A 12,133-nucleotide genomic window follows, 5' to 3' on the forward strand; every position below is an offset into this window, starting at 1 on the left:
TATTTATTTATTCATAAGAGACAGAGAGAGAGAGGCAGAGGGAGAAGCAGGCTCCCCACTAAGCAGGGAGCCCGATGCGGGACTCGATCCCAGGACCCTGGGATCATGACCTGAGCCAAAGGCAGATGTTTAACCATCTGAGCCACCCAGGTGCCCATCACATTTTTGTATGTGTAAAGCAACTGCACTTCTAAATCCTTATTTATTAGGGTAAGATACCACCATGAAATATTGCTTATAGTTCTTATTTTAATAGAAATGAAAATTTCAATATATTTCCTTTTTAGTGATAACTGAATGAATAAGATTTTGCAATACATTAGAAAGGACGAATATTTTCCTCCTCAAAATTGTTTTCTTGCTTTTTATTTTTGAATATATCAAATGGGAGAAGTGTTCTAACTTAGTATAAGTTATCACATAGTCTAAAAACAAGTTTATCACGTAGTCTCAGATATAAAAGAAATATGTCTGGCACCTGGCTGGCTCAGTCAGAAGAGCATATGACTCTTGATTTCAGGGTCATGAGTTCAAGCCCCAGTGTTGGGTGTAGAGACTTTACTTAAATAAATACAATAAAAAAAATTTTAAAAGAAAGTGGGAAGAGGAGGAAATTTTGACTGACACAGTTCAAGATTCTGTTGTGTTTTTTGACTCATAATATTTACTGAATACCATTCTGTGTTTGCTGGGCAGCTAGACAGTGGCTTGACAATTTCAAGTGATCTCATTTAGTTCTGTCAACAACCCCATGATGTAAATGTTATCCCTATTTTCCAGTTCAAGAAACCCAAGGCTGCTCAGCTAATGCCTAGGAAAGTAAGGATGAAAGTTCAAACTCAGGCCTGTTTCATCCCAGTCCCTTCACATTAAACCCTACCAGCTTTAATAAACTGAAGGTTGTAAAAATTGTATTTTCTTTCCTTAAAACAGAAAGCACCTCCCATTATTTCATCCAGGAAACACATTATTGCCTGCTTACCTCTAGTGAATTATCAGCAAAATGAAACAACAAAAAAATATAAAATTTTCTTTAAATAATCTACCATAATTATAGTACACTTAATATTATCTTGTTGATCATTTGAATAAGTTAATGTTTCTGCATTCACTGATTTGAAAAATAATCACAAAATAAGAGTAAATTAGAACTTAAACATTTGTATAACACTAACATTTCCAAAGGATTTTCATATTTATTAAATAAACTGAAAAAACTTCCTGTGCATCTTCAAGTATAAATGCCTTTGGGGAAATCTTGTTAATCTGATTTCTCATGTGATATTCTTTGTTCACACTCTCAATTCTCACTTACAAATAAAGGCTTTATAATGAAAACAGATGTTCTCAGTGGTCCAACTCAAATCAATTCCTTTGGTAGAACCTGTGGTTCTCTGATAGGTCTGAATGCACCCACCTTTGGAGAACATCCAAGGCAATAGAGAAGAGCTAAGCAGAGTAAATCACTGCACAACTCCAAGGTTTAGCTTGAAATATTAATAAAAAGATAACTTTTCTTACAGATGAGTTTTAAGATAGTGATCATTTATTTTGGATTGTTGTGAATCAAGACAAGTAAAAATGACAGTCTGACAATATATTAAGTACAAATTACTAGGTAAGTGAATGGTACTCTATTACGTTCAAAATTGTCTATATGGTATCTCTGGGATTCAAAAGCATCCTGTGTTCTCTTCACCTAATTAAATATCAAGTTCAAATCTGACCTGCTCTCATCAGAATATGCTGCAATAATATTTTATCTGCCCACAAGGTAAAAAAATAAACCTATTCTAAAAGCACAAAAATGCTATGAATAAGCTATCTATAAGTTTCAAAGATGCTCTGAAATATGTAAATGCCTACTGTCTCCTTAATTTTAACTTATTTTCAATCACTATAACACTTTTATTAAGGTTGATATTTTATCTTTTTACAAATAATTTATAAATAGATGTAATGGATTTTTAAACTTCAGATAAATTATTTTCTTGATCTGTGTGACTAAGAGGGCATTAGTTAAAAATGTGTTGTAAAAGTAGCCTAAAATGTTCATATTAATTTCAAATATTTTAATGTTGCCACACCTGCCATAGGATGCCTTGTGTCCTCTTTACCTTGGAAAATCAAAAGTATTAAATTATTAGTTGAACCTCATTGCCCTCTCAACCACATGTTAGGTTATGAAAATCAGGAAAGGTGAAAAGAGAACCATGAAAAAGAGAAAAACTGAACAATTTCATATCAGAGTGTAGTCAGATAGAACATGCCCAACAGGAGGTATAATCAAGAAATGGAAGAGTAAAGAATGGCATAATATTATTATTATTATTATTTTTTACATCTCCATGACTTATTTTACTATATAACTGGAAATTAGTAGATTTAGTCCCTTTCCCTATTTCACCCAATCATTTTTGGGTTTTTTTTTTGGCTTGCTTTAGTGTGAGTAAAATCCATAATTACATTCACTATTACATGTAAACTCTATTCAGGGGAGAGCTGAAGTAACAAAACACCACCAAAAGAAACCATTATTTGGATATGTATAGGTATTTGTTTCTCTTATTAATTTATATACTTGTTTTATAACTTACATTTTTTATCCACTCCCACATAAGCAAGGCAAAAATATAAATGAAGGCAAAGGCAGAAAGACTGATACTGTTTTTCTTTTGACAACAGATAAGTAGGTAGAGAAAGCAGAGAGTTCTTCAGTAGGAGAGCTATTGATCAATTTATTACTGAAAACAGAATTAAAGAGCTCACTTAGACACCAAAGGAAGTTTGCAGTTCAGGCACCGGTTGCCTCTAGACATAGGAAATTCCCTCCCACCTGAATATTATTTTTAGCAAGAGCCAACGTGATTTTAGTGAGCTATAAGGGCACCAGACGATTAAGTGGTCAGGAAGGGTACATTCTCATAATATCAATGCACAACACCAGTAACTGTTTTTTATATGGGCCTTAAATCAGATCTTCTGCTGAGATGAGATGTCTATAGGATTCTTATCAGGGATGAATGCTCCACAGAAACTGTAGGACGTATTTATTATTTCACCCAAATGCATAGGTGATACTTTTGCATTGTCATAAGCAAATAAGTAACAGTCAACTTAGAATATATTTTATTTAATATACTTGTGCATTTCCACCATGGATTAAAGACTCAGTACATTCTGTGGCTATATAAAATGATCTACTGATAAGGGAGTAGAAGAAATTTACTATATCTCAGTTGGCTTCTTTTTGGAGAACATGTTTAACCAAAAAGTCTACTTGCCAAACTTCTCTTGTAGTTTCTAGGTCAATTATGAAGTTATCAAATTATATGTTGATTCTTGGGCATAGTGCTAATTTTCCAGTTTTCTGACCCTTAATATAAGTCTTCTTGAAAATCTGAAATAGTGTATTAGGTAAATGTTATCCTACAATGATTCAAATAGCATTGTGGTTAAAATGCATACTTTTAGGTTTTCCATATGTACTAAGCTACTAGCAAAAGAAAATACATTTGTCCAATTTTATTAAATTGATGGTACAATAAATATACTCAAGGAATTGTTATATACATCAAAAAGTGGTTGTGGATACTCCGTCCAACGAAGTTTTTAGTCTCTCTACAAAAGACACCATAGAGCAACTTTGATGTCTCAAAAATAATATACCAGACTAAGAAAAATTAGTGCTGACAGATGTAACTAACAATCTAAAAATTGTCAAATATGAAAGTTGTTATTCGAGTACTCTGCCATTCTTTCCTAACTGTAAGATTTCCAAACTGTCTCTATGGAAAACATTTTTTACTGAGATGAACAAAATGTTTAGTGAACTGCATTTCCACCACGGCAGAATTACCTGAGAAGTATGTGTTAAAAACAAAAGTTCATATGTACTTCTGCACTTTATGTTCACAGCTCAAAATGAAGTAAAAATGTGGCTTAGATCAGTTAATGTATTGGATTACAATTCCCAAGAAGGGTGTGGTGAGAAGTAGAAGGTGAAAAAAACGTTTCCTGATGAAATCACACCATTACTAACACAGGTGTAACGTGTGACATGGATGTTGAGCAAAAATCAAACAAACCTAAGGACAAGCCATTATGTTGTTAACACCTTAAGTAAATTCCACTCACAGAGTAGCAGAGTAACTAGAAACAGGAAAAATGAATTTATGTCTCTCTCTTGCACACAGATTACACACACACACACACACACAAACGCACGCACTCAGGGCATGGATGAAATCCATTTCTTGATAATGGAAGGGTAAGGGAATAATTTTACATTTTTACATCTATTGAGCATCTTCTCTGTGCCAATAAATATAATACGCTAGCTGGGGTGGAGCAAGATGGCAGAGGAATAGGAAACCTGGATTTCATCTGCTCTCAGGAATTCAGCTGGATAGGGATCAAACCATTTGGAACACCTACGAACTCAACAGGAGATGGAAGAAAAGAATAGCAACCACTCTCTGAACAGAAAAGCGACCACTTACTGGAAGGTAGGACGTGCGGAGAAGTGAATATGAGGCGATATTCGGGAGGATAGACGGCGGGGGCGGGGCAGGGGGCCACCGTCGGCCGCTTCTGGCAAGTGCTAGAGCACAAAATCGGACCTTTTAAAAGTCGGCTCCGCTGAGGGACGTCGCTGCAGTGGCTAAGCGGGGGGTGGAATCCTCCCGGGACAGTGTGGTCTCAGGACCCTCGGGGTCACAGAAAGACCGGGGGTGCCTGAGTGCGGCAGAGCTCCCAGGTATTGGAGTGGGGAAGCCAGCTGCAGAGACGGAGCCAAGGCCCGGGCTCTCAGCTCGGGGTTGCCATGAACTGTGATCCGCAGCCCAGTCGGGCCACTGCTCCTCCAGCAGGGACCCAACAAGCGGCAGATCCGGGGAGGCTCTCCTTCCTCCCCCCGGGAGGAGCGGCGCGGGAGCGCACCGCAGGGATCTGCTGGGTTTGGAGACTCCACATGGGGTAGGGAGCCAGAGATAGAAACGCTCGGTCACAGGCCAGGTGAGCACGGAGTGCGGCCGGAGACCGGGGAGACAGGAGTGATTGACTGCTTTTCTCTGGGGGCGCACTGAGGAGCGGGGCCCAAGTTCTCGGCTCCTCTGGGCGAAGATTGGGAAGATTGGGAGGCCGCCATTTGCACTCTCATCCTCCAAAGCTGTTCGGGAAGCTTGCAGGGAACAAAATCTCCCCAGAGCAAACCCAAGCAGGTTACTTAGCCCAGAACGGCAGGGTGGGGGGGCAATTCCGCCTCCGGCAAAAACATTTGGGAACCATGGTAACAGGGCCCTCCCCTGGAAGATCAGCAAGAACAGCCAGCCAAGACCAAGTTTACCAATCAATGAGAACGGGAGAACTAGAACGGGAGAACTCCAGAGCTAGGGAATACTGCACAGAGAATTCATGGCTTTTTTACCATGATTCTTTAGTCTTTCAAGGTAAATTTTTTAAACTTTTTCTTTTTTTTTGAATTCTTCTTTTTCCCATTTTCAACCCACATCTTATCAATCTCTTTTTTTAAAAAAATTTTTATTTTTCATTTTTAGAGTCACATTCTATCCCTTCAGAGTAGTTACCCTTATTTTTGGCATATATATATAAGTTGTTCTCTCTTTAAAATTTTGAGATACAGTTTCTTCTCAGAGATCAAAATATACCCAAAATATACCCTAAGAGATCAAAATATACCCCAAAGTGTATGGCTTTGTTCTAGTCTCCTGCCTGATCACATTCTCTCCCCTTTTTTTAAACCTCTTCTTTCTTTTTTCTAACAACCCCTTATCAATTCCTTTTATAAATTTTTTTATAATTTTCATCTTTACAGTCATATTCCATCCCTTCATCGTATCAACCCTTATTTTTGTACATATATAAGTTTTTCTTTCTTTAAAATTTTGGGAGGCACTTTCTTCTAACAGACAAAAATACACCCAAAATCTAGTGTGTGGCACTGATCTATGCACCAGCCTGATCATATGTGATCATATTCTGTTTTTTTTGTTTTGTTTTGTTCTGTTTTTGTTTGTTTTTCTCTTTTTCTTTTTTTTCTTTTTCTTTTTTCTTTCTTTCCCTTTCTTTTCCCCCAGTTTCAGGTCTTTTCTGATTTGTTGAGAGTATATTTTCTGGGGACGTTGTTACCCTGGTAGCATTTTGTTCTCTCATTCATCTATTCTCCTCTGGACAAAATGACAAGATGGAAAAAAATCACCTCAACAAAAAGAACAAGAGGTAGTACCAACTGCCAGGGACCTACTCAATATGGACATTAGTACGATGTTGGACCTACAGTTCAGAATTATGATTTTAAAGATACTAGCTGGATTTGAAAAAAGCATGGAAATTATTAGAGAAACCCTTTCTGGAGAAATAAAAAAACTAAAATCTAACCAAGTCGAAATCAAAAAGGCTATTAATGAGATGCAATAAAAAATGGGGCTGCTAACTGCTAGGATAAATAAGGCAGAAGAGATAATCAGTGATGTAGAAGACCAAATGATGGAAAATAAAGATGCTGAGAAAAAGAGAGATAAACACTTACTGGATAACAAGGGCAGAATTCGAGAGATAAGCGATACGATAAGAAAAAACAACATTGGAATGATTGGGATCTCAGCAGAAGAAGAAAGAAAGAGAGGGGGAGAAGGTATATTGGAGCAAATTATAGCAGAAAACTTCCCTAATTTGGAAAAGGAGACAGGCATCAAAATCCAGGAGGCACAGAGAACCCCTCTCAAATCCAATAAATAGGTCAACACCCCGACATCTAATAGTAAAACTTAAGAGTCTCAGAGACAAAGAGCAGCTTTGCTGCTGTCCTGAAAGCAGCTTGGGACAAGAGATCTGTAACCTACAATGGTAGAAACATTAGATTGGCAACAGACCTATCCACAGAGACCTGGCAGGCCAGAAAGGACTGGCATGATATCTTCAGAGCACTAAACGAGAAAAATATGCAGCCAAGAATACTCTATCCAGCTAGGCTGTCATTAAAAATTGAAAGAGAGATAAAAAGCTTCCAGGACAAACAAAAACTAAAGGAATTTGCAAACACAAAACCAGCCCTCCAAGAAATATTGAAAGGGGTCCTCTAAGCAAAGAGAGAGCCTAAAAGCAACAAAGACCAAAAAGGAACACAGACAATATACAGTAACAGTCACCTTACAGGCAATACAATGGCACCACATTCATATCTTTCAATACTTACCCTGAATGTAAATGGGCTAAATGCCCCAAGCAAAAGACACAGGCTATCAGATTGGATTAAAAAACAAGACCCATCAATATGCTGTCTGCAGGAGACTCATTTTAGACCCAAAGACACCCCCACATTGAAAGTGAGGGGATGGAAAACGATTTACCATGCTAATGGACACCAAAAGAAAGCTGGGGTGGCAATCCTTAGACAAATTAGATTTTAAACCAAAGACTGTAATAAGAGATGAGGAAGGACACTATATCCCACTTAAAGGGTCTATCCAACAAGAAGATCTAACAATTGTAAATATCTATGCCCCGAACATGGGAGCAGCCAATTATATAAGGCAATTAATAACAAAAGCAAAGAAACACATTGACAACAGTACAATAATAGTGGGGGACTTTAACACCCCCCTGACTGAAATGGACAGATCATCCAAGCAAAAGATCAACAAGGAAATAAAGACTTTAAATGACACACTGGACCAAATGGACTTCACAGACATATTCAGAACGTTCCATCCCAAAGCAATGGAATACACATTCTTCTCTAGTTCCCATGGAACATTCTCCAGAATAGATCACATCTTAGGTCACAAATGAGGTCTTAACCAGTACCAATAGATGGGGATTATTCCCTGCATATTTTCAGACCACAGTGCTTTGAAACTAGAACTCAATCACAAGAGGAAAGTCGGAAAGAACTCAAATACATTGAGGTAGCTAAAGAGCATCCTACTAAAGAATGAATGGGTCAACCAGGAAATTAAAGAAGAATTAAAAAAATTCATGGAAACCAATGAAAATGAAAACACAACTGTTCAAAATCTTTGGGATACAGCAAAGGCAGTCCTAAGAGGAAAGTATATAGCAATACAAGCCTTTCTCAAGAAACAAGAAAGGTCTCAAGTACACAACCTAACCCTACACCTAAAGCAGCTAGAGAAAAAAACAGCAAATAAAGCCTAAACCCAGCAGGAGAAGAGAAATAATAAAGATCAGAGCAGAAATCAATGAAATAGAAACCAAAAGAACAGTAGAACAGACCAACAAAACTAGGAGCTGGTTCTTTGAAAGAATTAACAAGATTGATAAACCCCTGGCCAGACTTATCCAAAAGAAAAGAGAAATGACCCAACTCAACAAAATCAACAAAAACAAAAGAAATAGGAACAATTAGAAGAACATATTATGAGCAACCATATGCCAGCAAATTAGATAACCTGGAAGAAATGGATGCATTCCTAGAGATGTATCAACTACCAAAACTGAACCATGAAGAAACCTGAACAGACCTATAACCACTAAGGAAATTGAAGCAGTCATCAAAAATCTCCCAACAAACAAAAGCCCAGGGCCAGATGGTTTCCCAGGGGAATTCTACCAAACATTAAAGAAGAATTAATACCTATTCTCCTGAAACTGTTCCAAAAAATAGAAATGAAAGGAAAACTTCCAAACTCATTTTATGAGGCCACCATTACCTTGATCCCAAAACCAAAGACTCCATCAAAAAGGGGAATTACAGACCAATATCCTTGATGAACATGGATGCAAAAATTCTCACCAAAATACTAGGCAATAGGATCCAACTGTACATTAAAAGGATTATTCACCACGACCAGGTGGGATTTATCCCTGGTCTGCAAGGTTGGTTCAACATTCACAAATCAATCAACGTGATACAATACATTAACAAAAGAAAGAACAAGAATCATATGATCCTCTCAATAGATGCAGAAAAAGCATTTGACAAAGTACAGCATTCTTTCTTGATCAAAACTCTTCAGAGTATAGGGATAAAGGGTACATACCTCAATATCATAAAAGCCATCTATGAAAAACCAAAAGCGAATATCATTCTCAATGGGGAAAAACTGAGAGCTTTCCCCCTAAGGTCACCACTGCTATTCAACATAGTATTAGAAGTCCTAGCCACAGCAATCAGAGAACAAAAAGAAATCAAAGGTATCCAAATCGGCAAGGAGGAAGTCAAACTCTCACTCTTTGCAGATGATATGATACTTTATGTGGAAAACCCAAAACACTCCACCCCAAAACTGCTAGAACTCACACAGGAAATCAGTAAAGTGGCAGGATATAAAATCAATGCACAGAAATCAGTGGCATTCCTATACACCAACAACAAGACAGAAGAGAGAGAAATCAAGTAGTCGATCCCATTTACAATTGCACCCAAAACCATAAGATACCTAGGAAAAATCTAACCAAAGAGGCAAAGGATCTGTACTCAGAAAACTATAAAATACTCCTGAAAGAAATTGAGGAAGACACAAAGAAATGGAAAAACGTTCCATGCTCATGGATTGGAGGAACAAACATTGTGAAGATGTCAATGCTACCTAGAGCAATCTACACATTCAGTGCAATCCCCATCAAAATACCATCCACTTTTTTCAAAGACATGGAACAAATATTCTTAAAATTTGTATGGAACCAGAAAAGACCCTGAATAGCCAGAGGAATGTTGAAAAAGAGAAGCAAAGCTGGCGGCATCATAATTCCGGACTTCCGGCTCTATTACAAAGCTGTTATCATCAAGACAGTATGGTACTGGCACAAAAACAGACACATAGATCAATGGAACAGAATCGAGAGCCCAGAAATGGACCCTCAACTCTATGGTCAACTCATCTTTGACAAAGCAGGAAAGAATGTCCAATGGAAAAAAGACAGTCTCTTCAACAAATGGTGTTGGGAAAACTGGACAGCCACATGCAGAAGAATGAAACTGGACCATTTCCTTACACCACACACAAAAATAGACTCAAAATGCTTTAAAGACCTAAATGTGAGACAGGAATCCAACAAAATCCTAAAGGAGAATACAGGCAGCAACCTCTTCGACCTCAGTTGCAGCAACTGCTTCCTAGAAACATCGCCAAAGGCAAGGGAAGCAAGGGCAAAAATGAACTCTTGGAACTTCATCAAGATAAAAAGCTTTTGCACAGCAAAAGAAACAGTCACCAAAACCAAAGGACATCTGACAGAATGGGAGAAGATATTTGCAAATGACATATCAGATAAAGGGCTAGTATCCAAAATCTATAAAGAACTTCTCAAACTCAACACCCAAAGAACAAATAATCCAATCATGAAATGGGCAGAAGACATGAACAGACATTCTTCCAAAGAAGCCATCCAAATGGCCAACAGACACATGAAAAAGTGCTCAGCATCACTTGGCATCAGGGAAATCCAAATCAAAACTCAATGAGATACCACCTCACACCAGTCAGAATGGCTAAAATTAACAAGTCAGGAAATGACAGATGTTGGCGGGGATGTGGAGAAAGGGGAACCCTCCTACACTGTTGGTAGGAATGCAAGCTGGTGCAGCCACTGTGTAAAACAGTATGGAGGTTCCTCAAAAAGTTGAAAATAGAGCCACCATACGATCTAGCAATTGCACTACTGGGTATTTATCCCAAAGATACAAATGTAGGGATCTGAAGGGGTACGTGCACCCCGATGTTTACAGCAACAATGTCCACAATAGCCAAACTGTGGAAAGAGCCAAGACGTCCATCGACAGATGAATGGATAAATAAGAGATGGTCTATATACACCATGGAATATTATGCAGCCATCAAAAGGAATGAGATCTTGCCATTTGCAACGACTTGGATGGAACTGGAGGGTGTTATGCTGAGTGAAATAAGTCAATCAGACAAAGACATGTATCATATGACCTCACTGATATGAGGAATTCTTAATCTCAAGAAACAAACTGAGGGTTGCTGGAGTGGGGGTGGGGTGGGAGGGATGGGGTGGCTGGTTGATAGACATTGGGGAGGGTATGTGCTATGGTGAGCGCTGTGAATTGTTCAAGACTGTTGAATCACAGATCTGTACCTCTGAAAGAAATAATGTAATATATGTTAAGAAAAAAAAAAAAGAAGAAGATAGCAGGAGGGGAAGAATGAAGGGGGGTAATCGGAGGGGGAGACAAACCAGGAGAGACGACGGACTCTGAAAAACAAACTGAATGTTCTAGAGGGGAGGGGGGTGGGAGGATGGGTTAGCCTGGTGATGGGTATTAACGAGGGCACGTTCTGCATGGAGCACTGGGTGTTATGCACAAACAATGAATCATGGAACACTATATCAAAAACTAATTTGTAATATATGGTGATTAACATAACAATAAAAAATTTTTAAAAATATATAATATGCTAGCCTTGTTACTTATGTTTTCCTTTTAAACTAACCTTTTTTGAGTTTATATGTACACATGGCACAAAATTAAAAATATAAAATTTATAAGGTACCAAATTTCTCAGACTCCTTTATAGCAACCAGTATTATTATTTTTTGGGTTTCCACTTCTACATACATTCCAGAAATATGTAGGTAACCAAATGTGATACGTTATTAAATTGTCTCATTTAACTCTCACAACAAACTAGTGGAATAGCATGGCCATGCCATTTTACGTATAAAGAAACTGAGGTTTAGGGAGGTTCAAATAATATTCTCAGTTATAGTTAATTAATTTAGGGAGTACCTCATTTGATCTAATACCAAGTAAGGGCATATTCTAATGTAAAATTTATTCTTTCCTGAGGCAAGGCAGAATTCTATCTTGGGGAAATAGACCATATTTAAAAGTCCTAGACCCCCTGAAACAGATTTCAATAATATTACTTAATGATAGGTTATTTCTAAATTATTAGCACCACAATGCCTGAGGAAGAATACAATGAGGAAATAAAAATACTTTCAAGTTGACTACTCCTTTCTCGTCATGAAAATGTGAAATGACAATTAGTGTGGAAAATACAAGATTTTATTCTTGTGTCCACACCTGGCATTTATTCTGAATAAGGGAGAAACTGCTTTTTTTAAATAAAGAATTTTTGAACGAAGTCATTAAAATTAAAATATTTACAGGTGGATGAAA

At 37.6% G+C, this 12,133-nt stretch overlaps 1 protein-coding gene across 3 annotated transcripts in view; it reads right to left on the reverse strand.

The window, feature by feature from the left end:
• SEMA3A (semaphorin 3A) overlaps positions 1–12,133 on the reverse strand; it is a 472,351-nt gene that overhangs the window by 79,961 nt on the left and 380,257 nt on the right. The window lies entirely within an intron of this gene.

Source organism: Callorhinus ursinus, unplaced genomic scaffold (assembly GCF_003265705.2).
Source record: "Callorhinus ursinus isolate GAN/ISIS: 27379988/994484 unplaced genomic scaffold, GSC_fseal_2.0 scaffold12, whole genome shotgun sequence".
Lineage (NCBI taxonomy): Eukaryota > Metazoa > Chordata > Mammalia > Carnivora > Otariidae > Callorhinus > Callorhinus ursinus.